The 27,646-nt window shown below is 41.5% G+C and overlaps 1 long non-coding RNA gene across 1 annotated transcript in view; it reads left to right on the top strand.

The window, feature by feature from the left end:
• LOC137220658 (uncharacterized) overlaps positions 1 to 14,107 on the top strand; it is a 231,570-nt gene extending 217,463 nt beyond the window's left edge. The window contains exon 4 of the long non-coding RNA XR_010941730.1: positions 14,000 to 14,107. This is a non-coding gene — a long non-coding RNA (uncharacterized lncRNA). The remainder of the gene's footprint in view (positions 1 to 13,999) is intronic.
• Positions 14,108 to 27,646: the final 13,539 nt, after the last annotated feature.

Genomic DNA, 27,646 nt, shown 5'->3' with positions numbered 1-27,646 from the left:
AACCTCAGAGAGAATTCACACAAGGAAGAAGGAAGTCTGGGAAGTTACCTGAATTCCCCGACATCACAGAATCTCGCAGCACCAGACTTTCTCTTTCCTCCCATATCAGAGGAGAGAAGCCCTCCTCTTAACACAAGACTTCTTCCAAGTTCACCTAGACAGGGTCTCTCTCCCACTCTCCACAGTACCTATTTCCAACTGTTCTACCTGTCCCAAGTCTTCAAGCCCACCAACACCTGCCCCTACACTCCCAGCAGAGACCTTATTCTCTACTTCACAGACAGCAGCAGAAGTGTCAGAGGGAGAACCCTCCACTTCAGCACTGCCATCTTTCCCCCGCACTCTCATTAGACCATGGAAGAGGTGTCTTTAGTCTCAGGCAAAACCCTGCGACCATGCCCTAGATCCTGTTCCTTCCCACATCTTCAGGAATTTGCCCCTTTAATTACCTGCGCTCTTTCCAGTATCTTTCACTCACATGGGAATATGCTCAAATCTCCCTGATCTTCAAAAAAAAAATAGAATAAAATCCTTGCATTGCATGTTTCCTCTAATGAGGGACTTTCATCCCTTCAGAGCCAGGATGTTTAAACAGGTGGTCCTCTCTGTCTCTTCTTCCTGGCTCCCGTTTTCCCCTTACCCACAGTCTACCTCTCCCACTTCACAAAATTCCTCTCACTAACGTCTCTAATGCCTTCCTGGTTGCTACTCTAATGGACATACTTCAATCCTTGCCTTCTTTATTCTCTGTATGGCATTGGATGCTCTTGTCTCTCCCTACTTGAAATACTCTCCTTCTAGTCCACAAAACCACTCTCTCTTGGATTTCCTCTTAATCCTTTGACTACTCCATCTCGGTTTTCCTCTTGGCTCTGTTTTCCCTCGTAAATGTGGGAATTCCCTGGGGATCCATTCTGATCCATTCTTATCCTTCTTCTTTACTGTTCCCAGAGTGATTTTTTTTTAGCAAATATAATCATTGCACTCCACTTAACATCTTTCAGAAGCTCTAAACTACCTTCAGAATAAACCCTAACTCTTAGACAAGGCTCGCCAAATCTGTCCAGATCAGACTTTTGTCAGCTTTATCTCTTACCTGTTCCCCACAAATTCCCCAAAGTCCAGCTAGAGTTAGCAATTAACTGAACAAATCATGTTCTTTCTGGTTTCTGTGTCTTAGAAAATGTTGTTTCTTTTGCTTAGAGCACATTTTCTTCCCTATCTTTACCTAACAAATTCTAAGCTTTTTCTCCCAAAGCTCATCGCACATTTCTATCACAGGGCTTATGAATTAATATCATATTTGTCTATTTTCCCTTTAAACTTGAGGATCTTAAAACAGGGACTCTTTTATTTATTTATTCTTTTAAGCTCTATGTTCTCCTTGCCTAACACAGTACCTGCATGAGCAATAAATTTGTTGAATGGGTGAGTAAATAAATGAACATCTCAGTCCACTTGATTCCAAGCCCAGCATGTCAGCTAAGTTCAGGTCACATAGACTTTTCCTATCAGACCTGAGTACAATGCTTTTAAACCAATTGTACACGTCTCCACAAAATAAAGGGTGTTGATTTTCTACCTACAAAATAAATGTAGCTCCTGTTGGGAGGAATGTGTTGTTCTGGCCTTCCTGGTAGTCATGGAAATGAATTACAGCCTTGGGCAAGAGGGCATCCCTCAGTCAAGGGGATGTGGTGTGATCTGGTGGGTAGAGAGGGCATCTTGGAGGCAACGTTCCATTTATAGCTGGGGTTGACTCCTCTGGGCCACTAAGGTGACAGGCAGTAAGGACTACAGACCCCTCCTCGCCTCTTCCATTTCATCCCTGACATAAAGCTAGCAGGAGGGATTTGCTCTTCAATTTTCAAATTGGGCTTGTTTCTAGGTTAGAAAAGTGTTTGATGATCAATGGAGGCCAGAGAGAACTTTGCTAAAATTTTGTTTCCTTGGAAGTTTCCAGTTTGGTTTCTACAGTTCTTATGAGTTCATTATGGGTTTGTGCTATCTCCCTCACATGATACCAATGTCTTTAAGAGCAGGAACCATGTATTTTTCTTTCTTTGTAGTGTCTCTCAAGCCAAGTTTAGCTCTTTACCTTTGGAGCACTAGCTAACAGGCCTTAATAATTGTTTATGCACGTAGTCACCAATCATTAACTTAGATACTTTGTCTTGAATAAAAGTGTAAAATAATCATAAGACCACTATTTAGTGTTTGGATTTCCAAGATGATGATATATAAGCTTTTCTACAGAATCCTGGAAAATGTGAGAAGACCCCAATCAGAAGCAATGCGATTTTTTTGGCACAAGCTCTTTGAGCACAATAATATGACTTTTCAACCTATTTCTAGGGCAATAAATAATATATTTTAAACGTTGGTATAATCTGCAGCACAAGAATATTATTATGGTGATGGATTGCTTTCTGGAAACATAGTTGCATGTACTTTATTAAACAATGTAGCAGGGAGGGAAGTGATGGATTCCAACCACCTTCAAGTCCTGGCTATTCATAGCTCTTTAGCCCCCACCCCTCTTAGACACTGAGGTAATATTAAAATGACATGAGCATTTCACAGAAGGACCTTTGGTTCAAGACTTCTAGATTTGTGAAGTAGAGGTAGACTAGCTACCTCTTTGTTGTAGCTAGTCTCCAAAATGACCCCAATGGTCTTTGCCTTCCGGTATTCATGCCCTTGTATAGCATCTTTCCACAATGAATAGGGACAATGTGATTACCAAAAGGATTTATAGATGTGACAGTGTATAACTTTTGAGATTGGGTCATAAAAGACATTGCAGCTTCTGCATTGCTCTCTCTTGGATCACATGCCCAGGGATCAGTCAGCCGCTCTGTTATGAGGACTCTCGTGGCAGCATTATGGAAAGGTTCATGTGGCCAGGAATTGAGGCTTCTTGCCAACAGCCATCACCAATGTGCAAGCAGTATTTGTGAGTCATTGTGAAAGTGGATCCTCCAGCCTCAGTCAAGCCTTCAGAGGACTGCAGGCTCAGCCAACATCTTCTCTACAACCTGTGAGAGACCCTGATCCAGAACCAAACAGTTAAGCTGCTCCTAAATCCCTGATCCACAGAAACTGTGTGTTAATAAATGTTCATATTGTTTTAAGCCACTAAGTTTTGGGTAATTTCTTACACAGAAATAGAGGAAACTTGAACCTAAATTAGAACAAACTGATGGTCTAACACTGTAGTGGCTACTGTGATTCACTGCCTAAGTTTCTTCTTCAGGACTGACATAACCATCTCCAAGCTACTGGAAATATTTTCTCTTGACAACACATAGTTATATCCCTTACTAAGAATTGCCCTCTGCTGAAGATATGTCTCATCTAAGATTATGACCTCCTCACTGGGGCACCCTGTGGCCAACGACTAACTGATGCGAGAATAAAAAAAGTCTGCACTCCTTGCTTCAATTTGCCCCTCTCCCCAGTTCTGCTTGCTCAGTTTCTTAAAAATGTGTCTCCTGAGTGCACTCCAAAATAAACCTTCTGCACTCTATCGCAGAGTCTGGTTTCCAGGGCACCCCACCTAGAACAGTTGGTATCTGGAATGGTCCTCGGAAGCAGAGCGTGTGGCAGATGGCCTGGCTAGTGTGCCAGGGTTTTTAAGAGAACAATTGAAAGATGGGGGACAAAGACATCTGGGAAGGAAGCACTTGGCTGGGCCTGTGATGGTGGCTCTACCAGATAGCATACACTGCAGAAGAGGTACTAAATAACCAAGTGGCTCTGTTAGTAGATGTCATCCGGCCTCTGTTCTCTTCAGCCCAATGCTTGTACAATGGACTCATGAATAGAGCTGCCATGATGGCAGAGATGAAGGCTTATGCATGGGCCCAACAGCATACTCACTTACAAGGGCTGGTTTAGCTAATGTTACTGTTAAATGTCCATCCAACCTGCCTGTGACAAAGAGTAATGGCGGTTCTCCAATATGGCACTCAAGTAGACCAGTCAGTGGTTTGGTATCAAATCAATTCTTTTGAATCTTTTCCACTCTAGGTGGAGGAGTAGTTTATCTTGACTAGGATTGACACACGTTCCAGGTATGGGTTTGCCTTTTTTGCCTGTAGGGCCTTGGATGGGTGTCTTTTGGTGCTCCCATGCCTGGGTTTAGTGGCTTATGCACAGGCACCAGCCACAGCCTGAGAAGGACTTGGTAACTCAGCAAAGAGGGTCTAGGACCCCCACTACGTGATCTACCTGGACAAGTAGATGTGTTGGCTGAATGTGAGAGAAACCTAGGGTGAGTGGTAGAGGATAAGGACCATGAGTATCAGTTATGAATGAAAGGTCAACTGCAGCTGTTGGGCTATTGTTCATCCCATTAGTGCTTCTAAATTTTAGCAAGAAACAAGACTAACCAGAACCCTGGAGACGCTGTTTCCAGATGGGGCAAAATTACTGTAAGATGCAAGTGGATCTGAGTGGCCTAGAATGGATGCTGCGGGACTCTGTCAAGGTCCTCTCTTCAGGAACAGCGTGCCCCGGGTCTTAGGACTATCAGCTGCTGACAGGTCATAGCTACATGGCTCACTAAGAATTGTCCTTGGCTACAGAGAACCACTTCACCTAAGGTTCTCCTCTCTCCCAGGGACAGCTAGTGGCCAATGACTGGCTGATGTGAAGCTGCAAATGTTGTTACATTTGCCTCAATTAGGACATCTCTGAAGGTCCATCCCAGCTCCAGAGCTTCCCTAGGAATGGCTGACGCTTCTGTGGCGCAGCTTCTGCCTTCCCCAGTCCTACCTTCCCCAGGTTCTTATGGGAACATCCATCTCCCAAGACACTTCCCCAATAAATTTTCAGCCTGCAACTCTCTGCCTCGGAATCTGTTTCCAGGGAACCCAACCTAAGGAAAACTTCCATATAAGGATTTTAATCTTCAGTCAACATGGTGAAAAAAGGAGGCCAGAGAGAAGTTCTGCTCTTCACTGTTAACCCCAGAGACAGGACAAGTAAAAACGACAAGCTCTGAGGTGGAAAGATACAAAAGAAGTTTGAATAAAGAAGATACTACAGAAAGTACTGTTGGACCTAAAATCTTGTTCACAAGTTATTTTAGTAGTTTTCTGGAAGAATATGGTCTCTAAGGCATGGGACACAGGACAAATGTTTTCATGAAGGCAAGGAGGAGAAAAGTGCTGGCATCAGTGAGTCTGATAGACTTGATGGTGGCCACAAAGGAAAAGTAACTGAGCGTGTCCTGAAAGCACTAAGGGGCTGGAAGCATTGTGTCTCCTTCCTTCATGGATGGGCACTGAGAGGAGAAAGGTGGTGGGCATAGGTGTACTTCACATGCCTCAGCTTTCCGGAGGGAGATGAGCGATATGGAAAAACATTCTAGTAAGGCTCTTTCTTACTGCAAGTCTTACTGATATTATTACTGATATTATTATTACCATACAGTGTTTTGTTTTGTTGTGATTACTCTAGTTTAATTATTCATTATTTGTAAATTTCATAATATATTACTAAACAACTTGTAGCCTGTTTAAAAGAAGAAATAGTTCCATGGAAATTGGATATTTTGCTAGAGAGAGAGAGAGAGAGGGAGAGAAATTAGTAGGAATCAGTAGGTTGTAGGTTGAGAGGGTGAGGGCTCACTGACAAGGGTATCCAGATTTTATACTTACTGAGATCAGTGCAGGTCTTCTGTGTATTACTGATTCCCACTCCCTGCACCCCTGCTCCAACACACAAGGCTTCTTGTCTTCTGTTTCCCTAACGTGCTCTTCTCTACCCTGCTCTCTGCCCACGGCAGGGAAGGCTGACCAGTAGGGATTCCCACATGGGTCTCATCCCTTCCAGCTCCTGAGCAGATTCAGCCAGAGGGGAGCTCTGCATGGGCAGGAGATACAGAGGAGGGAGGAGAGCGAGGCTGGGGGCACTATTCCCCCTGCTCCTATCTCGTGGGGCTGCCAAGCCTGGATCCCTCAGCTGAGGGTCACAGCTTCTGTCAAACAGCCCCTTCCTCACCGCTCTGTGAATCCACTTCTGGTAACAGCCCCCTCTCCCGGCCCCTTCTGGTTTAGAGGTGCTAACCATCCCCATTGTTACTTGCTCTGGGATACTGCATTATCCCTTGTGGTTCCCCTACACCCTGCCCGCATCTTTGTCAATAGTCCTTGCATCAAGCCCTCACATTATCCAGTTTGAGCGCGCCACTGTTTACCGTCAGGGCTCTGATAGAATTATCTTCCCTTTATCTCTTTCATGCTTAGACTAAATTCCAGACCTGGCTTTTACAGACAAGCTAAGCAAATTGCCTCACTGATCGAGCCGAGGAAACCCCTGGGATCAAATGCAAAGATTTAAAGCCTAACCCTGAATCGAGTGAGGAAACTCTTCTGCCTCATTTCCGGGCTGCGGCATATGATGTTATTTTCTTGAGGAAAGTGACAAGGCAGGAGAAGAGAAGGATTCAAATACTAAGCTGCCCATGAAGACAGAGTGGTGAACTCTAAGATTTGGCAAAAGAACGGCAGCAAGTAGTAGCAGTCCCAGGCTGATGGGAGACCGAAACCAGAGGCTTCAGCAGAGCTAAGGCAGGAAAGAGATTTCAAGTAAACTCAGGGTCCTGGGAAGCCGCGGACAGACAGTGAAAGGCCATTCCTAACTCCCCATCACCCCGGTATCTGGTGCTCTGGTGATAGCCTTCACTGACTAAGCACGTCCCATGTCCCGGGCATGAGACTTTGTGCTCCTTGGCTCATTTCAACTTCACAGGGCAGAGAAAGCCAGTGTGGGGAAAGAGGCCAAGTCACGTGTCCAAGAACCCAGGGCTCGTAAATGACAAAGCCAGGATTCCAAGCCTGGGATTTAATCACCCATTCAGTCACCCTCTTCTAGAACAGATTTAGCCTGGTCCTAAAGATGTACATCAACGCCAGCATGGACACTGGGAAAGTTCAGTGTCCTCCCCTTATCTCTCAGAGATCATTGAAGCCGACCCAAATCCATGGCTAGTTCAATACCAACCCTCTCTGTGTGAGCCAAGCATCGTACAGAACCCGCTGAGGCCCCCAACAGACTGGCCAGTCCTGGATCAGGGAGTCCGTTTCCTTCACTGCCTCCCTTCCACCTTGCCCTTCCCGCCCAGGGGTGGGTCCTCACGGTGACGTGGCCAGGTCCACAGTGGAGCAAGCTCTGGGAAGCAGAGAAATGGGATGTGAAAAGGTCTTTGTCTTCATGGACTCTCCTCTGTGTGTGGGATTGCACTGGGAGAGAAGGGTAGAGGGAAGGCATTCCTCAGGCAGTAAACAACCCAGACCAATTTGCACCCCGGCCACGGAGCCGTAATCTTTTCATTATGCTTCGCGTATTTATAACCAAGAGCTCTATTGCTCTGGTACCAACAAAACTGCAGTCGGCCCGCCAGAGGATTTTCTTTAAACATCAGTCTTTACGGAAGAAAAAAACGAGCACCCACGTTGCAGGCCTGGGGATAAGTGAGCCCCCCTCCTGTTTTCTTTAGCTGGAGGATAGTGTGCAAAGCTCAGTTCTAAGGAGAGAGGGCTTGCTTCCTCTCAACTGCCACCCCTACTCCCACCCCAAGGTGTTCCTCAGTTTGGCCAAGCAGCCTCAACTTCTTTGAAATGCTTTGCTTGGTGGGTGCCAGCCGGCTTGAGCTGCTCCTGAAGATGCCAGTTTTAGCTGCCACATTTAATTTGTATGTCCTGAGGGCCTCCTGTGCTTTTTCTGATTCTCTTAAGTGAATAAAAATAAAGAAGGAGCATAGAGCACATGACCCGGTCCCAGGCTGCAAGCTTCTGCTACAAATATGTTTGTCCACATCCAGGCTCATGTGTTTTAAAGAACAAGATGAAACAGAAAGGGGGTGAAAGAGAAAGAGCGAACTTCCTATCTGTTTCCCAGCTCTTTAGGGCCCACGTAAGGCAGTGAGTTAAGGACAGAAGTTTAGTTATGCAGAGGCCAGACACAGGTACCATGAGAGAAGCTTGCCCTACTTCTGTTCCACTGTGAAAAGGAGCAATTGAAAGAAAAAATCCAACTAATATGGGTAGATTCCTTACTCAACTCGGTGACGCAGGTCCTAGGGTTTCCACAGCACAAGCTGATGTGACTAGAGCTCAGAAATAATGCGAACAGTGTCTCCAGTGGAAGAGGCATCTGGGATTTTCAACTGGACTGGAAAATCCTGGGCTCCAGGGGGCTCTTTCTTAGGGGCTACTCCCATGTCATGGGAAGGACCTTGAGAATCGCTGCTACCCTCAAGGAGACCCCAAAGGAGAGCCCTGCTGAGCCGGCCCCGGCATTCACCGTGGAGCCGCCACTGCCCAGCCCCGCCATGAACATTGGGATCCTTTCTCTGGTTCTTGCAGAGGCTGTTTCGGGGAGAAGCAGAGTCAAAGAGTGCATTTCTGCTGCTATTCTCGCTCCTTTACCCAGCCAACCCTCAGTCGCCAGCATTTCTCAGACCATAGTTTAGCTGTGAATACCCGAGATTTTCTTCCTGTGCTGACCACAGTCACCCTGGTGGTCATGCCACTTTCTGGCATAGCCAGGCAGAGGGCCAGCTGCCTCAGAGCCTCTGAGAGGAGAGGAGAGGAAGGATGCCTTTCCCTTCTTGTCCCAAAGGGGCTGAGGGTCCCAACCGCCTGGACACTCAGGGCAGCATCAAGCTGAACAAATTATAGGGAGTAATTTAGGGATGGAGTGAGGGGGGGGAAGGGCATTGTGTCTGGATCCAGACCAATGTTTTCAAAGGCCTCTGTTTTGTGAAGGTGTTGTACCCAAAACTTGGCTTTCTCTTTGTGAATGAACCCACTTGTGGAAAATTCTGGAAAAAAAAAATTTAAATAAATAAAGAGAAGGCAGGAAAGAAAAAGAAACAGAGAGACAGACGAACTGAGTGCTTTCAATGCTAGCTATCAAATGACCCTACAATTTCATAGCTCTTGTCTCCCCTAAGGATTCTTTTGCAGTTTTTAGCAAAATTCGGTCCCCCACATCTCTCCAGAATGCCAGGACAGCAGCCATGGAACTCTTTGATCCTCTCAGGGGCTTGCTGTGGAAGGAAATAAATTCAATTTCAGCCCCTGGGTATTATCCACTGAGCATGCGTTCTGCCTTGTGCTGGGAACTCACAAGGGTCTTTACTTTTGTTTGGAAGCTAAGAATTCCATACACAAGACATTAGAAGTGATTTTAAGTCCATTTACGAGCAAGGGTGGTGGATACAGATATTGAAGAGAGGGAATTTAAGGTTAACAAAAGAAAAGTGAGCTGAGGCTTGAGAGAGGAGGGAAACTGAGGAGAGGATTGAGTGAAATATAGTGTGAGGGTGAGGATGTTGAGTGGGTAGCATGTACTTAAGTTATCAGCACCTGCTTACCTCTGACTCTCCCTCCCCAGTCCCACCCCAAACACATCAGAACTTTCCAACATCCTCCCTCCATTCCTTCTTTACTGAAATCTCACTCACCCTTCATAGCCTCGCTTAACCTCTATCCTCTTCACGTACACCTTTTCAGCATCAACAGCCCGCATCGTTTCTCCTTTCTGGAAACACTTCTTCCACTTATGAGTCAATATCACCCATTAAGTGCTTAGTTGACTTCTGTTTCTTTCAAGTGTGTGTTTTGCTGATCTTGATAAATGATAAGTTTCTCGAGGACCCGGATCATATCTTCCAGTGGGATCAGACATAAGAGGATACAACAGAGCCACTCTGCAAACGCTGGTTTAATGGATGAAAAGTTCAGGACCTTGTTTCTCTGGGAACGTTATCATGCCAATGTCTGGACAAGCTTTCCATTTCTTGGCCATTTCACTGGACGTGCAGCCTGCCCCATACTTCTTAATGGCTCTTAGGTGTCCCCTTTCCAGCCCAGTGGGTGAGAGTGGGTTAGTTCCTTGCAAAATGTTTGGGAAGAAGAGTTGTATTGTTCTTAGATGACAGAGAAGAGTGTTGGCCTGCTTTTTGTACTTTACGCCTAAATATTTGTTAAGCTGTGATAAAAAGCAAAATTGGAGACTGCTACTGCACACTCAGCATGGAAAGGAGGGCAGGTCACAGGTGGTGATCCTTTCAGTTAATACACAATAGCGTCAGCTGCCATTTCAGGAACAGCCAACTTTAGTTAATGAGTATGTGGGTAATCCAACACCTTTGTTCTGGCTCAGATCCCTCTTGTCCTCTTTTTAGCATTTTGAGTTTCTAAGATTTCTTCCCCAGGGGGCATGGAGGTGGGGGAGAAGGACAAGGAAAAGAAGACAATTAACAAAAGCCATGGTAGTGATCCCACTGTGCTGCCTGGAGACTTGCTGGAGAGAAAGCTGAAGGTTGATGCTCACAAGAGTTTGGGGCTTAGGTTCACCTTATGATTTAGGTGATATATGCCAGCCATGTCCACCTTGCCCTGGAAATCTGAAAAATGGTAGTCTGAATGGAAAGTGGGTCACGCGCAACGTTTGAGTTTTGCCTTCTATTTTAATTTTATTCCAAGATGTAATCAAAAATATCATTTAATGAGTTTTAAGTGTCAGACTCTATATACAAGCTGATCTCATGTGCAAAACAACTCTTCATAGTGAAAATCATTGCCTCGTTTATTCAGATCAGGAAACTGAGGCTCGGAGGAGTTACGTAAACTGCATCTGTTCAACAGATATTCACTGTGAGTCTTTCATGTGCCAGGAGTTAGAACCGGAAAGGAGCAAAACTAGGATCTAAGGGCAGATGTGTCTGGACTCCAAGCCTCCGTTGTTTCCATGGAACTGCATTGCTTCCCTTGGGGAGGAATGTCTCCCCCAAACCTTCTCTTTCATCCTCATTTTTAAAATATTCCCTTTGCATTCCAGAAGCTCTTTGAGTACAAAATGAGGGCTGTTAACTATGTTCACCAAGTGGTAGTGACGAGATTGCAAGATTTCTGGATTGTTTGTTGTTGTTTTTAAGGAGAGGTAGAGAGAGATAGTTTCAGGACTTAATTTTGTGCTTCTTAACTTCGGAGCATATTTGGGAAAGTATAGGAAAGCTAGTAGTTCCTAAAAGCAATATTTTGGCTGTGGGAGCCAGTGCAATTTGATTAAATGAGCTGAAGGAATCAGGGGTGGCACTTAGTCTGACACATAAATTAAGTTCCATTCGTCATCCTCTAGGCTTCATCCCAGAGAATCTATCCAGGTCCCCAGTCCTCATAGCCTAGAGTCAACCTGGACACTGCTCATTCAGTCTTACTGAGGAAATCTAGCTCCGTATGCAATCTACAATATGCAGTCTACAATATGCAGTCTACAATATGCCTGCTTCCTCTATCCACACCGCCATCCACTATTCACGCCACGATTTTCTCTTGCCTACGTTTCTTCAGCTGAATGATCTCCATAACTCTGGTCTTATTTCCTTCAAATCCATTTCCTTAAAATTGCTGCCAGGGTAAATTTTCTGATAGGTAAATATGGAATATGTAAATTCGATCCTGTTTCTTCCCATTGCTTTCAGGATAAAGCCCAAACATTTAAGCAGAGCAAATAAGCTCCTTCATACGCTAGCCCTGCCCTGTTCAATATGATATGAGCCACGTACATAATTTTAAATGTTCTAGTAGCCATATTTAAAAAGTAAAAAGAGAAAGGGGAAAATAATTTTAATATATTTTATTTCACTCAATATCCCAAATATTATCATTTTAACATGCACTCGATATTTTTAAAATATCAATATTTTGCCATCTTTTTTTCTTATATACTTTATCTACAAAATCTGGACACCAAATTTTTATCAGAAATACTTGATCCGTATTTAGATTTAATAAAATTTATACTTTAAAGAATAAATTTACATATACAAATTGTTCCAAACATACTTAAAATTATTCCATAACTGAATCAAGTATTAGTTTAAAATCAATTAAAAATAGGGTTTCCCTGGTGGCACAGTGGTTGAGAGTCCGCCTGCCGATGCAGGGGACACGGGTTCGTGCCCCGGTCCGGGAAGATCCCACATGCCGCTCCGCGGCTGGGCCCGTGAGCCATGGCCGCTGAGCTTGCGCATCCGGAGCCTGTGCTCCGCAACGGGAGAGGCCACAACAGTGAGAGGCCCGCGTACCGCAAAAAAAAAAAAAAAAATAATAACAACATTAAGAAAGGGCGTGCTTTTATGCAACTGCCATTCCCATTAGTCTGGCCCTGCTCCCCTGCTTGAGTCCTCTTCTGACCTCTAGGGTCAAATAGCCCCTGTTATCTGCCCCAAATGGTTCTTTTCACATGTACTCATGTGCGTGCAGGCACGTGCACACACTCGCACCCACGTCTCCCTTTCTCTCTGAAACTGGTGAGCAAGTTGAGAGCCAGCTCTGCAGAACCCCCTGTTGTGCTAGTATTCATGGTGGTCATGCAGGTCACCTTGGCAATGTGTACATTGCTTTCTTTGGCTTTTATTGTACAGTCAGTACTATAAATTTTCTGCTTTGAGTTTTGCAACTTTGTAGCATTTTAGATAATGTTGTGTTTGTACTTTGTTGTGTAGACTAAAAGAATTGTGTTGAATAAACCTAGGATTAGAGTGCAAAAAAACAAATAAACAAAAAAATAAACAAAGTTTCCCAAAATATACAAATAGCTCATATAGCTCAATATCAAAAAACAAAAACAAATAACTCAATCAAAAAATGGGTATAAGGGGCTTCCCTGGTGGCACAGTGGTTGGGATCTGCCTGCCAATGCAGGGGACACGGGTTCGGGCCCTGGTCTGGAAAGATCCCACGTGCCGCGGAGCAGCTGGACTCGTGGGCCACAATTGCTGAGCCTGCGCGTCTGGAGCCTGTGCTCCGCAACAGGAGAGGCTGTGATGGTGAGAGGCCTGCGCACCGTGATGAAGAGTGGCCCCCGCTTGCCACCACTAGAGAAAGCCCTCGCACAGAAACGAAGACCCAACACAGCCATAAATAAATAAATTAATTAATTTAAAAAAAATGGGTATAAGACTAAATAGACATTTCTCCAAAGAAGACATAGAGATGGCCAACAGGCTCATGAAAAGATGCTCAACATCGCTAATTATTAGAGAAATCAAAACTACAATGAGATATCACCTCACAACGGTCAGAATAGCCATCATCAAAAAGTCTACAAGTAGTAAGTGCTGGCAAGGGTGTGGAGAAAAGGGAACCCTCCTACACTGTTGGTGGGAATGTAAATCGGTGCAGGCACTATGGAAAACAGTATGGAGTTTCCTTATAAAACTAAAAATAGAGTTACCATGTGATCCAACAATCCCAGTTCTGAGCATATGTCTGGAAAAGATGAAAACTCTAGTTCAAAAAGATACATGCACCCCAATGTTCATAGCAGCATTATTTACAATAACCTAGACATGGAAAAAACCTAAAAGCCCATTGATAGATGAATGGATAAAGAAGATGTGGTACATATATACCATGGAATACTGCTTAGCCATAAAAAAAGAATGAAATAATGTAACTTGCAGCAACAGGGATGGACCTAGAGATTATCATACTTAGTGAATTGTCAGACAAAGACAAATATCATATGATATCACTTACATGTGGAATGTAAAAAAATGACATAAATGAACTTATTTATAAGACAGAAACAGACTCATAAACATAGAAAACAAACCTATGGTTACTACAGGGGAAAGGTGGGGGAGGAATAAATTAGGAGCTTGGGATTAACAGTTACACACCACTATATATAAAATAGATAAACAACAAGGACCTACTGTATAGCACACAGAACTATACTAAATATCTTGTAGTAACCTATAATGGAAAACTTACATGTGTGTATAACTGAATCACTTTGCTGTACAGCTGGAACCAATACAATATTGTAAATCAACCTTACTTCAATTTAAAAAAACCCAAAATTTAAATTCAATTATTCTGTCACCTTAGACTCACTTGAATCACTTAATAGTTACATGTTACTGGATACCATATTGAACCACTCAGACCTAACCCCTTGTTAAATCTTTCAGCAAGACTTTGAGAGGAGCTTCAAGATGACGGAAGAGTAAGATGCGGAGATCACCTTCCTCCCCACAAATACATCAGAAATACATCTACATGTGGAACAACTCCTACAGACCACCTACTGAACGCTGGCAGAAGACCTCAGACGTCCCAAAAGGCAAGAAACTCCCCACGTACCTGGGTAGGGCAAAAGAAAAAAAGAATAAACAGAGACAAAAGAATAGGGACAGGACCTGCACCAGTGGGAGGGAGCTGTGAAGGAGGAAAGGTTTCCACACACTAGGAAGCCCCTTCGCGGGCGGAGACTGCGGGTGGCGAAGGGGGAAAGCTTCGGAGTCGCGGAGGAGAGCACAGCAACAGGGGTGTGGAGGGCAAAGCGGAGAGAATCCCGCACAGAGGATCAGGGCCGACCAGCACTCACCAGCCTGAGAGGCTTGTCTGCTCACCCGCCGGGGCGGGCAGGGCTGGGAGCTGAGGCTCGGGCTTCGGTTAGATCCCAGGGAGAGGACTGGGGTTGGCGGCGTGAACACAGCCTGAAGGGGTTAGTGTGCCACGACTAGCCGGGAGGGAGTCCGGGGAAAAGTCTGGACTTGCCGAAGAGGCAAGAGACTTCTTCTTGTCCCTTTGTTTCCTGGTGCGCAAGGAGAGGGGATTAAGAGCACTGCTTAAAGGAGCTCCAGAGATGGGCGTGAGCCACGGCTATCGGCGCGGACCCCAGAGATGGGCATGAGACGCTAAGGCTGCTGCTGCCGCCACCAAGAAGCCTGTGTGCGAGCACAGGTCACTATCCACACCCCCCTTCCGGGTAGCCTGTGCAGCCCGTCACTGCCAGGGTCCCGTGATCCAGGGACAGCTTCCCCAGAAGAACACACGGCGCGCCTCAGGCTGTTGCAACATCACACTGGCCTCTGCCGCCGAGGCTCGCCCCGCATTCTGCATTCCGTACCCCTCCCTCCCCCCAGCCTGAGTGAGCCAGAGCCCCGGAATCAGCTACTCCTTTAACGCCGTCCTGTCTGAGCGAAGAACAGACGCCCTCAGGCGACCTACACGCAGAGGTGCGGCCAAATCCAAAGCTGAACCCCAGGAGCTGTGAGAACAAAGAAGACAAAGGGAAATCTCTCCGAGCAGCTCAGGAGCAGCAGATTAAATCTCCACAGTCAATTTGATGTACCCTGCATCTGCGGAATACCTGAATAGACAATGAATCATCCCCAACTGAGGAGGTGGACATTAGGAGCAACGATATATATATATATTTTTTTCCCCTTTTTCTCCTTTTCTGAGTGTGTGTATGCTTCTGTGTGTGATTTTGTCTGTATAGCTTTGCTTTTACCATTTGTCCTAGGGTTCTGGCTGTCCATTTTTTGTTTTTTTTTTTTTATTTACAAACATTTTTTTTCTTAAAAATTATTTTTTGTTTTAATAATTTTATTTTATCTTCTTCTTTCTTTCTTTCCTTTCTTTCTCCCTTTTATTCTGAGCCATGTGGAGGACAGGCTCTTGGTGTGCCAGCCAGGTGTCAGGGCTGTGCCACTGAGGTGGGACAGCCAAGTTCAGGACACTGGTCCACAAGAGACCTCCCAGCTCCACGTAATATGAAATGGTGAAAATCTCCCAGAGATCTCCATCTCAATGCCAAGACCCAGCTCCACTCAACGACAAGCAAGATACAGTGCTGGACACCCTATGCTAAAAAACTTGCAAGACAGGAACTTAACCCTGCGCATTAGCAGAGAGGCTGCCAAAAATAATAAGGTCACAGACACCCCAAAACACAACACCAAAATTGGACCTGCCCACCAGAAAGACAAATCCAGGCTCATCCACCAGAACACAGGCACTAGTCCCCTCCACCAGGAAGCCTACACAACCCACTGAACCAACCTTAGCCACTGTGGACAGACACCAAAAACAACGGGAACTATGAACCTGCAGCCTGCAAAAAGGAGACCCCAAACACAGTAAGTTAAGCAAAATGAGAAGACAGAGAAACACAGAGCAGATGAAGGAGCAAGGTAAAAACTCACCAGACCTAACAAATGAAGAGGAAATCGGCAGTCTACCTGAAAAAGGATTCAGAATAATTATAGTAAAGATGATCCAAAATCTTGGAAATAAAATGGAGGAATTACAAGAAACATTTAACAAGGACCTAGAAGAACTAAAGAACAAACGAACAGTGATGAACAACACAATAAATGAAACTAAAACTTCTTTAGAAGCGATCAATAGTAGAATAACTGAGGCAGAAGAACGGATAAGTGACCTGGAAGATAAATTAGGGGAAATAACTACTGCAGAGCAGAATAAAGTAAAAAGAATGAAAAGAATGGAGACAGTCTCAGAGACATCTGGAACAACATTAAAGGCACCAACATTCGAATTATAGGGGTCCCAGAAGAAGAAGAGAAAAAGAAAGGGACTGAGAAAATATTGGAAGAGATTATAAGTGAAAACTTCCCTAATATGGGAAAGGAAATAGTTAATCAAGTCCAGGAAGCACAGAGAGTCCCATACAGGATAAATCCAAGAAAAACCATGCCAAGACACATTAATCAGACTATCAAAAATTAAATACAAAGAACAAATATTAAAAGCAGCAAAGAAAAACAACAAATAACACATAAGGGAAACCCCATAAGGGTAACAACTGATCTTTCAGCAGAAACTCTGCAAGCCAGAAGGGAGTGGCAGGACATATTTAAAGTGATGAAAGAGAACAAACTACAACCAAGATTACTGTACCCAGCAAGGATCTCTTTCAGATTTGGCAGAGAAATTAAAAGTTTTACAGTCAAGCAAAAGCTAAGAGAATTCAGCACCACCAAACCAGGTTTACAACAAATTCTAAAGGAACTTCTCTAGGCAGGAAACACAAGGGAAGGAAAAGACCTACAATAACAAACCCCAAACAATTAAGAAAATGGTAATAGGAATATACATATCGATAATTACCTTAAATGTAAATGGGATAAATGCTCCAACCAAAAGACATAGACTGGCTGAATGGATACAAAAACAAGACCCGTATATATGCTGTCTACAATAGACCCACTTCAGACCCAGGGACACATACAGTCTGAAAGAGAGGTGATGGAAAAAGATATTCCATGCAAATGGAAATCAAGAGAAAGCTGGAGTAGCAATTCTCATGTCAGACAAAATAGACTTTAAAACAATGACTATTACAAGAGAAAAAGAAGGACACTACATAATGATCAAGGGATCAATCCAAGAGGAAGATGTAACAATTGTAAATATTTATGCACCCAACATAGGAGCATCTCAATACATAAGGCAAATGCAAACAGCCATAAAAGGGGAAATCGACAGTAACACAATCATAGTAGGGGACTTTAACAGCCCACTTTCACCAATGGACAGATCATCCAAAATGAAAATAAATAAGGAAACGCAAGCTTTAAATGATACATTAAACAAGATGGACTTAATTGATATTTATAGGACATTCCATCCAAAAACAGCACAATACACATTCTTCTCAAGTGCCCATGGAACATTCTCCAAGATAGGTCATATCTTGGGTCACAAATCAAGCCTTGGTAAATTTACAAAAATTGAAATCATATCAAGTATCTTTTCCGACCACAACAGTATGAGACTAGATATTAATTACAGGAAAAAATCTGTAAGAAATACAAATACATGGAGACTAAACAACACACTACTTAATAATCCAGATATCACTGAAGAAATCAAAGAGGAAATAAAAAAATACCTAGAAACAAATGACAGTGAAAACACGACAACCCAAACCTATGGGGTGCAGCAAAAACAGTTATAAGAGGGAAGTTTATAGCAATACAATCCTACCTTAAGAAAAAAGAAACATGTCAAATAAACAAAATAACCTTACACCTAAAGCATTTAGAGAAAGAAGAACAAAAAAACCCCCAAAGTTAGCAGAAGGAAAGAAATCATAAAGATCAGATCAGAAATAAATGAAAAAGAAATGAAGGAAACAATAGCGAAGATCAATAAAATTAAAAGCTGGTTCTTTGAGAAGATAAACAAAATTGATAAGCCATTAGCCAGAGTTATGAAAAAAAAGAGGGAGAAGACTCAAATCAATAGAATCAGAAATGAAAAGGAGAAGTAACAACTGGCACTGCAGAAATACAAAGGATTATGAGAGATTACTACAAGCAACTCTATGCCAATAAAATGGACAACCTGGAAGAAATGGACAAATTCGTAGAAATGCACAACCTTCCAAGACTGAACCAGGAAGAAATAGAAAATATGAACAGACCAATCACAAGCACTGAAATTGAAACTGTGATTAAAAATCTTCCAACGAGCAAAAGCCCAGGACCAGATGGCTTCACAGCCGAATTCTATCAAACGTTTAGAGAATAGCTAACACCTATCCTTGTCAAACTCTTCCAAAATACAGCAGAGGGAGAAACACTCCCAAACTCATTCTATGAGGCCACCGTCACTCTGATACCAAAATCAGACAAAAATGTCACAAACAAAGAAAACTAAAGGCCAATATAACTGATGAACATAGATGCAAAAATCCTCAACAAAATACTAGCAAACAGAATCCAACAGCACGTTAAAAGGATCATACACTATGATCAAGTGGGGTTTATCCCAGGAATGCAAGGACTCTTCAATATGTGCAAATCAATCAATGTGATACACCATATTAACAAATTGAAGGAGAGAAACCGTATGATCATCTCAATAGATGCACAAATAGCTTTTGACAAAATTCAACACTGATTTATGATAGAACACCCTCAAGAAAGTAGGCATAGAGGGAACTTACCTCAACATAATAAAGGCCATATATGACAAACCCACAGCCAACATGGTCCTCAATGGTGAAAAACTGAAACTATTTCCACTATGATCAGGAACAAGACAAGGTTGCCCACTCTCACCACTATTATTCAACATAGTTTTGGAAGTTTTAGCCACAGAAATCAGAGAAGAAAGAGAAATAAAACGAATACAAATTGGAAAAGAAGTAAAGCTGTCACTGTTTGCAGATGACATGATACTATACATAGAGAATCCTAAAGATGCTACCAGAAAACTACTAGAGCTAATCAATGAATTTGGTAAAGTAGCAGGATACAAAATTAATGGACAGAAATCCCTTGCATTCCTGTACACTAATGATGAAAAATCTGAAAGGGAAATTATGGAAACACTCCCATTTACCATTGCAGCAAAAAGAATAAAGTAACTAGGAATAACCTACCTAAGGAGACAAAAGACCTGTATGCAGAAAGCTATAAGACACTGATGAAAGAATTTAAAGATGATACAAATAGACGGAGAGATATCTTGGATTGGAAGAATCAACATTATGAAAATGGCTCTACTACCCAAAGCAATCTACAGATTCAATGCAACCCCTATCAAACTACCAGTGGCATTTTTCACAGAACTAGAACAAAAAATTTCACAATTTGTATGGAAACACAGAAGACTCCGAATAGCCAAAAGAGTCTTGAGAAAGAAAAACAGAGCTAGAGGAATCAGGCTCCCTGACTTCAGACTAAACTACAAAGCTACAGTAATCAAGACAGTATGGTACTGGCACAGAAATAGAAATATAGATCAATGGAACAGGATAGAAAACCCAGAGATAAACCCACCACATATGGTCACCTCATCTTTGATAAAGGAGGCAAGAATATACAATGGAAAAAAGAGAGCCTTTTCAATAAGTGCTGCTGGGAAAACTGGACAGCTACATGTAAAAGAATGAAATTAGGACACTCCATAACACCATACACAAAAATAAACTCAAAATGGGTTAAAGACCTAAATGTAAGGCCAGACACTATAAAACTCTTAGAGGAAAACATAGGCAGAACACTCTATGACATAAATCACAGCAAGATCCTTTTTGACCCCCCTCCTAGAGAAATGGAAATAAAAATAAACAAATGGTACCTAATGAAACTTAAAAGCTTTTGCACAGCAAAGGAAACCATAAAAAAGACAAAAAGAGAACCCTTAGAATGGAAGAAAATATTTGCAAATGAAGCAACTGACAAAGGATTAATCTCCAAAATTTACAAGCAGCTCATGTGGCTCAATATCAAAAAAATAAACAACCCAATCCAAAAATGGGCAGAAGGGCTACATAGACATTTCTCCAGAGGTGATATACAGATTACCAACAGACACATGAAAGAATGCTCAACATCATGAATCATTAGAGAAATGCAAATCAAAACTACAATGAGATATCATCTCACCCCAGTCAGAATGGCCATCATCAAATAATCTACAAACAATAAATGCTGTAGAGGGTGTGGAGAAAAGGGAGCCCTCCTGCAGTGTTGCTGGGAATGTAAATTGATAGAGCCACTATGGAGAACAGTATGGAGGTTCCTTAAAAAACTAAACATAGAACTATCATACAACCCAGCAATCCCACTACTGGGCATATACCCTGAGAAAACTATAATTCAAAACAAGTCATGTACCAAAATGTTCATTGCAGCTCTATTTACAATAGCCATGAAATGGTAGCAACCTAAATGTCTATCAACAGATGAATAGATAAAGAAGATGTGGCACATATATACAATGGAATATTACTCAGCCATAAAAAGGAACAAAACTGAGTTATTTTTAGTGAGGTGGATGGACCTAGAGACTGTCATACAGAGTGAGGTAAGTCAGAAAGTGAGAAACAAATACCGTATGCTAACACATATATATGGTATCTAAAAAAAAAAAAAAATACTCATGAAGAACCTAGGGGCAAGATGGGAATAAAGACGCCGACCTACTAGGGAATGGACTTGAGGATTTGGGGAGGGGGAAGGGTAAGCGGGGACAAAGTGAGAGAGTGGCATGGACATATATACACTGCCAAACGTAAAATAAATAGCTAGTGGGAAGCAGCTGCGTTGCACAGGGAGATCAGCTCTGTGCTTTGTGACCACCTAGAGGGGTGAGATAGGGAGGGTGGGAGGGAGAGAGATGCAAGAGGGAAGAGATATGGGGACATATGTATATGTATAACTAATTCACTTTGTTATAAAGCAGAAACTAACACACCATGTTAAAGCAATTATACTCCAATGAAGATGTTCTTTTAAAAAAAGGGCATTAAACCCTTAATGAAAATAAATTAATTAATTAAATCTTTGCCCTTTAAAAAAAAAAAAACAAGACCTTGAGGACATTATGTTAAGTGAGGTAAGTCAGACTAAGAAAGACAAATACTGTATGGTATCATTTATATTTGAAATCTAAAAAGGTCAAACTTAGGTAAAATAAAATAGTGGTAAAATAGCGGTTACTGGAGACAGGGTATGGTGAGGAAATAGGAGAGATGTTTTAGGGTACAAATTTACAACTAGCAGACAAATAAGTCCTGGAGATCTGTTGCAAAGTATAGTGAATATAGACAACAATATTGCATTATAGTCATCAAACTTGCTAAGAGTAGATCTTAACAATTCCCACCACAAACAAGAAAGGATACTAATGGAATGAGTTAGGGGTGCCATTATCCCTGCAATGGCAATCATGTTACAGGAATATCTCATTTTATTGTGCTTCACTTTATTGCACTTCAAAGATATTGCATTTTTTTACAAACTGAAGTGTTTTGGTAAACCTGTATCCAGCAAGTCTGTCAGCAGCATTTTTCAAACAGCATCTGTTCACTTCCTGTCTCTGTGTCATATTTTGGTAATTCTCACAATATTTCAAACTTTTTCATTATTATTATTGTATTTGTTATGGTGATCTGTGATCAGTGATCTTTGATGTTACTATTGTAATTGGGAGGGGGCACAAACTGCGCCCATATAAGATGGCAATCTTAATCAACAAATGTGTGTGTTCTGACAGTTCCACCAATGGGCCATCCCCCCATCTCTCTCACTCCCTATTCCCTGAGATACAACAATATTGAAATTAGGCCAGTTAATAACCCTACAATGGTCTCTAAGTGTTGAAGTGAAGGGAAAAGCCACACATCTCTCATTTTAAATCAAAAGCAAAAAATGATCAAGCTTAGTGAGGAAAGCCTGTCTAAAGCTGAGATAAGCCGAAAGCTAGGCCTTTTGTGTCAAACAGGGAGCCGAGTTCTGAATGCAAAGGAAAAGTTCTTGAAGAAAATTAAAAATGCTACTCCAGTGAACAGAAGAATGATAACAAAGTGAAACAGCCTTATTGCTGATGTGGAGAAAGTTTTAGTGGTCTGGATAGAAGATCAAACCAGCCCCAACATTCCCTTAAGCCAAAACCTAATCCAGAGCAAGGCCCTAACTCTCTTCAATTCTGTGAAGGCTGAGAGAGGTGAGGAAGCTGCAGAACAAAAGTTTGAAGCTAGCAGAGGTTGGTTCACGAGGTTGAAGGAAAGGAACCATCTCCATAACATAAAAGTACAAGGCGACGCAGCAAGTGCTGATGTAGAAGCTGCAGCAACTTATCCAGAAGATCTAGCTCAGATCATCAATGAAGGTGACTACACTAAACAACAGATGCTCAATGTGGATGAAACAGCCTTATATTGGAAGAAGATGACATCTAGGAGCTTCATAGCTAGAGAGGAGCAGTCAAAGCCTGGCTTCAAAGCTTCAAAGCACAGGCTGACTCTTTTGTTAGGGGCTAATGTAGCTGGTGACTTGAAGGTGAAGCCAGTGCTCATTTACCATTTTGGAAATCCTAGGGTCTAAAGAATTATGCTAAATCTACCCTGCCTGTGCTCTACTAATGGAACAACAAAGCCTAGATGACAGCACATCTGTTGACAACATGGTTTACTGAATATTTTAAGCCCACTGTTGAGACCTATTGCTCAGAAAAAAAGATTCCTATCAAAACATTACTGCTCACTAGATTACATTTACTTCTCAAGTGCACACGGACCATTCTCCAGGATAGATCACATCTTGGGTCACAAATCAAGCCTCAGTAAATTTAAGAAAATTGAAATCATATCAAGATCTTTTCTGAGCACAATGCTATGAGATTAGAATTCAATTACAGGGAAAAAAATGTAAAAAACACAAACACATGGAGGCCAAACAATATGTTACTAAATAAACAAGAGATCACTGAGGAAATCAAAAAATACCTAGAGACAAGTGACAATGACAACACAACGATGCAAAACCTATGGGATGCAGCAAAAGCAGTTCTAAGAAGGAAGTTTATAGCAATACAAGCCTACCTCAAGACACAAGAAAAATCTCAAATAAACAATCTAAACTTACACCTAAAGGAACTAGAGAAAGAAGAACAAACAAAATGCAAAGTTAGCAGAAGGAAAGAAATCATAAAGATCAGAGCAGAAATAAATGAAATAGAAACAAAGAAAACAGTAGCAAGGATCAATAAAACTAAAAGCTGGTTCTTTGAGAAGATAAACAAAATTGATAAACCATTAGCCAGACTCATCAAGAAAAAGAGGGAGAGGACTCAAACCAATAAAATTAGAAATGAAACAGGAGAAGTTACAACAGACACCGCAGAAATATAAAGCATCCTAAGAGACTACTACAAACAATTCTATGCCAGTAAAATGGACAACCTGGAAGAAATGGACAAATTCTTAGAAAGGTATAACCTTCCAAGACTGAACCAGGAAGAAATAGAAAATGTGAATAGACAAATCACAAATAATGATATTGAAACTGTGATTAAAAATCTTCCAACAAACAAAAGTCCAGGAACAGATGGCTTCACAGGTGAATTCTATCAAACATTTAGAGAACAGCTGACACCCATCCTTCTCAAACTCTTCCAAAAAATTTCAGAGGAAGGAACACTCCCAAACTCATTCTATGAGGCCACCATCACCCTGATACCAAAACCAGACAAAGATAATACAAAAAAAGAAAATTACAGACCAATATCACTGATGAATATAGATGCAAAAATCCTCAACAAAATACTAGCAAACAGAATCCAACAACACATTAAAAGGATCATACACCATGATCAACTGGGATTTCTCCCAGGGATGCAAGGATTCTTCAATATATACAACTCAATCAATGTGATACACCATATTAACAAATTGAAGAAGAAGAACCATATGATCATCTCAGTAGATGCAGAAAAATCTTTTAACAAAATTCAATGCCCATTTATGATAAAAACTCTCCAGAAAGTGGGCATAGAGGGAACCTACCTCAACATACTAAAGACCATATATGACAAACCCACAGCAAACATCATTCTCAATGGTGAAAAACTGAAAGCATTTCCTCTAAGATCAGGAACAAGACAAGAATGTCCACTCTCACCACTATTATTCAACATAGTTTTGGAAGTCCTAGCCACAGCAATCAGAGAAGAAAAAGAAATAAAAGGAATACAAATTGGAAAAGAAGAAGTAAAACTGTCACTGTTTGCAGATGACATGATACTATACATAGAGAATCCTAAAGATGCCACCAGAGAACTACTAGAGCTAATCAATGAATTTGGTAAAGTTGCAGGATACAAAATTAATGCACAGAAATCTCTTGCATTCATATACAATAATGATGAAAAATCTGAAAGAGAAATTAAGGAAACACTCCCATTTACCATTGTAACAAAAAGAATAAAATACCTAGGAATAAACCTACCTAGGGAGACAAAAGACCTGTATGCAGAAAGCTATAAGACACTGATGAAAGAAATTAAAGGTGATACCAACAGATGGAGGGATATACCATGTTGTTGGATTGGAAGAATCAACATTGTGAAAATGACTATGCTACCCAAAGCAATCTACAGATTCAATGTAATCCCTATCAAAGTACCAATGGCATTTTTCACAGAACTAGAACAAAAAATTTCACAATTTGTATGAAGACACAAAAGACCCCGAAGAGCCAAAGCAATCTTGAGGGAAAAAATCCGAGCTGGAGGAATCAGACTCCCTGACTTCAGACTCTACTACAAAGCTACAGTAATCAAGCCACTATGGTACTGGCACAAAAAGAGAAATATAGATGAATGGTACAGGATAGAAAGCCAGAGATAAACCCACATGCCTATGGTCAACTAATCTATGACAAAAGAGGTAAGGATATACAATGGAGAAAAGACAGTTTCTTCAATAAGTGCTGCTGGGAAAACTGGACAGCTACACGTAAAATAATGAAATTAGAACACTCCCCAGCACCATAAACAAAAATAAAGTCAAAATGGCTTAAAGACCTAAATGTAAGGCCAGACACTATAAAACTCTTAGAGGAAAACATAGAACATAGAGAACACTCTATGACATAAATCATAGCAAGATCCTTTTTGACCCACCTCCTAGAGAAATGGAAATAAAAACAAAAATAAACAAATGGGACCTAATGAAACTTAAAAGCTTTTGCACAGCAAAGGAAGCTACAAACAAGATTAAAATACAACCCTGTGAATGGAAGAAAATATTTACAAATGAAGCAACAGACAAAGGATTAATCTCCAAAATTTACAAGCAGCTCATGCAGTTCAATATCAAAAAAACAAAAAACCCAATCCAAAAATGGGCAGAAGACCTAAACAGACATTTCCCCAAAGAAGATATACAGATTGCCAACAAACACATGAAAGGATGCTCAACATCACTAATCATTAGAGAAATGCAAATCAAAATTACAATGAGGTATCACCTCACACCAGTTAGAATGGGCATCATCAGAAAATCTACAAACAACTAATGCTGGAGAGGGTGTGGTGAAAAGGGAACCCTCTTGCAGTGTTGGTAGGAATGTAAATTGATACAGACACTATGGAGAACAGTACAGAGGTTTCTTAAAAAGCTAAAAATAGAATTACCATATTACCCAGCAATCCCACTACTGGGCATATACCCTGAGAAAACCATAATTCAAAAAGACACATGCACCCCAATGTTCACTGCAGCACTATTTACAATAGCCAGGTCATGGAAGCACCCTAAGTGTCCATTGACAGACGAATGGATAAAGAAGACGTGACACATATATACAACGGAATATTACTCAGCCATAAAAAAGGAGCAAAATTTAGTCATTTGTAGAAACGTGGATGGATCTAGAGACTGTCATACAGAGTGAAGTAAATCAGAAAGAGAAAAACAGATATCATATATTAACACATATATGTGGAACCTAGAAAAATGGTACAGATGAACCGGTTTGCAGGGCAGAAATTGAGACACAGATGTAGAGAATAAACGTATGGACACCAAGGGGGGAAAGCGACGGGAGTGTGGTGTGTGATGATTTGGAAGTTGGGGATTGACATGTATACACTGATGTGTATAAAATGGATGACTAATAGGAACCTGCTGTATAAAAACATAAATATAATAAAACTAAAAAATTCAAAAAAAAATATTACTGCTCACTGACAATGCACCTGGTCACCCAAGAGCTCTGATGAAGTTGTACAGTGAGATTAATGTTTCATGTCTGCTAACACAACATCCATTCTGCAGTCCAAGGATCAAGGAATAATTTGACTTTCAACTTTATTACTTAAGAAATACAGTTTATAAGTCTATAGCTGCCATAGATAGTGAATCTTTTGATGGATCTGGGCAAAGTAAGTTAAAAACCTTCTGGAAAGCTTTCACCATTCTAGATGCCATTAAGAACATTTATGATTCGTGGGAAGAGGTCAAAATATCCACATTCACAGGAGTTTGCAAGAAGTTGATTCCAACCTTCATGGATGACTTTGAGGCGTTCAAGACTTCGGTGGAGGAAATAAGTACAGATGTGGTGGAAATAGCAAGAGAAATAGAATTAGACGTGGAGCCTGAAGATGTGGCTGAATTGTGCAATCTGATGATAAAACTTTGGTGGATGAGGAATTGTTTCTTATGTACAAACAAATTGGGTTTTTGAGATGGAACCTACTCCTGCTGAAGATGCTGTGGAGGTTGTTGAAATGACAGCAAACGATTTAGCATATCAGCAGAAGCAGGGTTTGAAAGGATTGACTCCAATTTGGAAAGAAGTTCTACTATGGGTAAAATGCTATCAGCAGCATTGCATGCCACAGGGAAATCGCTTGTGAAAGTAGGTGTCAATCAATGCTGCAAACTTCATTGTGTCTTATGTTAAGAAATTGTCACGGCCACCTCAGCCTTCAGCCACCACCAGCCTGATCAGTCAGCACCCATCAACATGGAGGCAAGACCCTCCACCAGCAAAAAGATTACAACTCTTGGAAGTCTCAGATGATTGTTAGCATTTTTTAGCAACAGAGTATTTTTTTAATTAAGGTATGCGGTTGTATTTTTAGACACAATGCTATTGCACACTTAATAGACTACAGTATAGTGTAAAGATAACTTTTATATGCACTGAGAAACCACAAAATTCTTGCAACTCGCTTTATCATGATACTGGCTTTATTGCTGTAGTCTGGAACTAAATCAGCAATATCTCAAGGTCTGACTGTACAATATATAACACATTGTACACTTTAAATTTACACAATGTTATGTTCAAAAATATTTCAATTAATCAAAAAAGGAAACATAGCAGCTAACACTGTTACATGACAGGCACTGGTCTAAAAGTTTCCATTTATTAGCTTCTTTTAATCCAGTTGTCACAGGACAACAATTCTATGAAGTAGATACTATGATGTCTCCATCTTACAGAAGGCAAAATCGAGGCACAGAGATGTTGAGTAATTTTCCCAAGTTCACAGAGCTA

The sequence above is a fragment of the Pseudorca crassidens genome, chromosome 3 (genome assembly GCF_039906515.1).
Source record: "Pseudorca crassidens isolate mPseCra1 chromosome 3, mPseCra1.hap1, whole genome shotgun sequence".
Taxonomy (NCBI): Eukaryota; Metazoa; Chordata; class Mammalia; order Artiodactyla; family Delphinidae; genus Pseudorca; species Pseudorca crassidens.
This window is presented reverse-complemented; position numbering and strand designations above follow the sequence as displayed.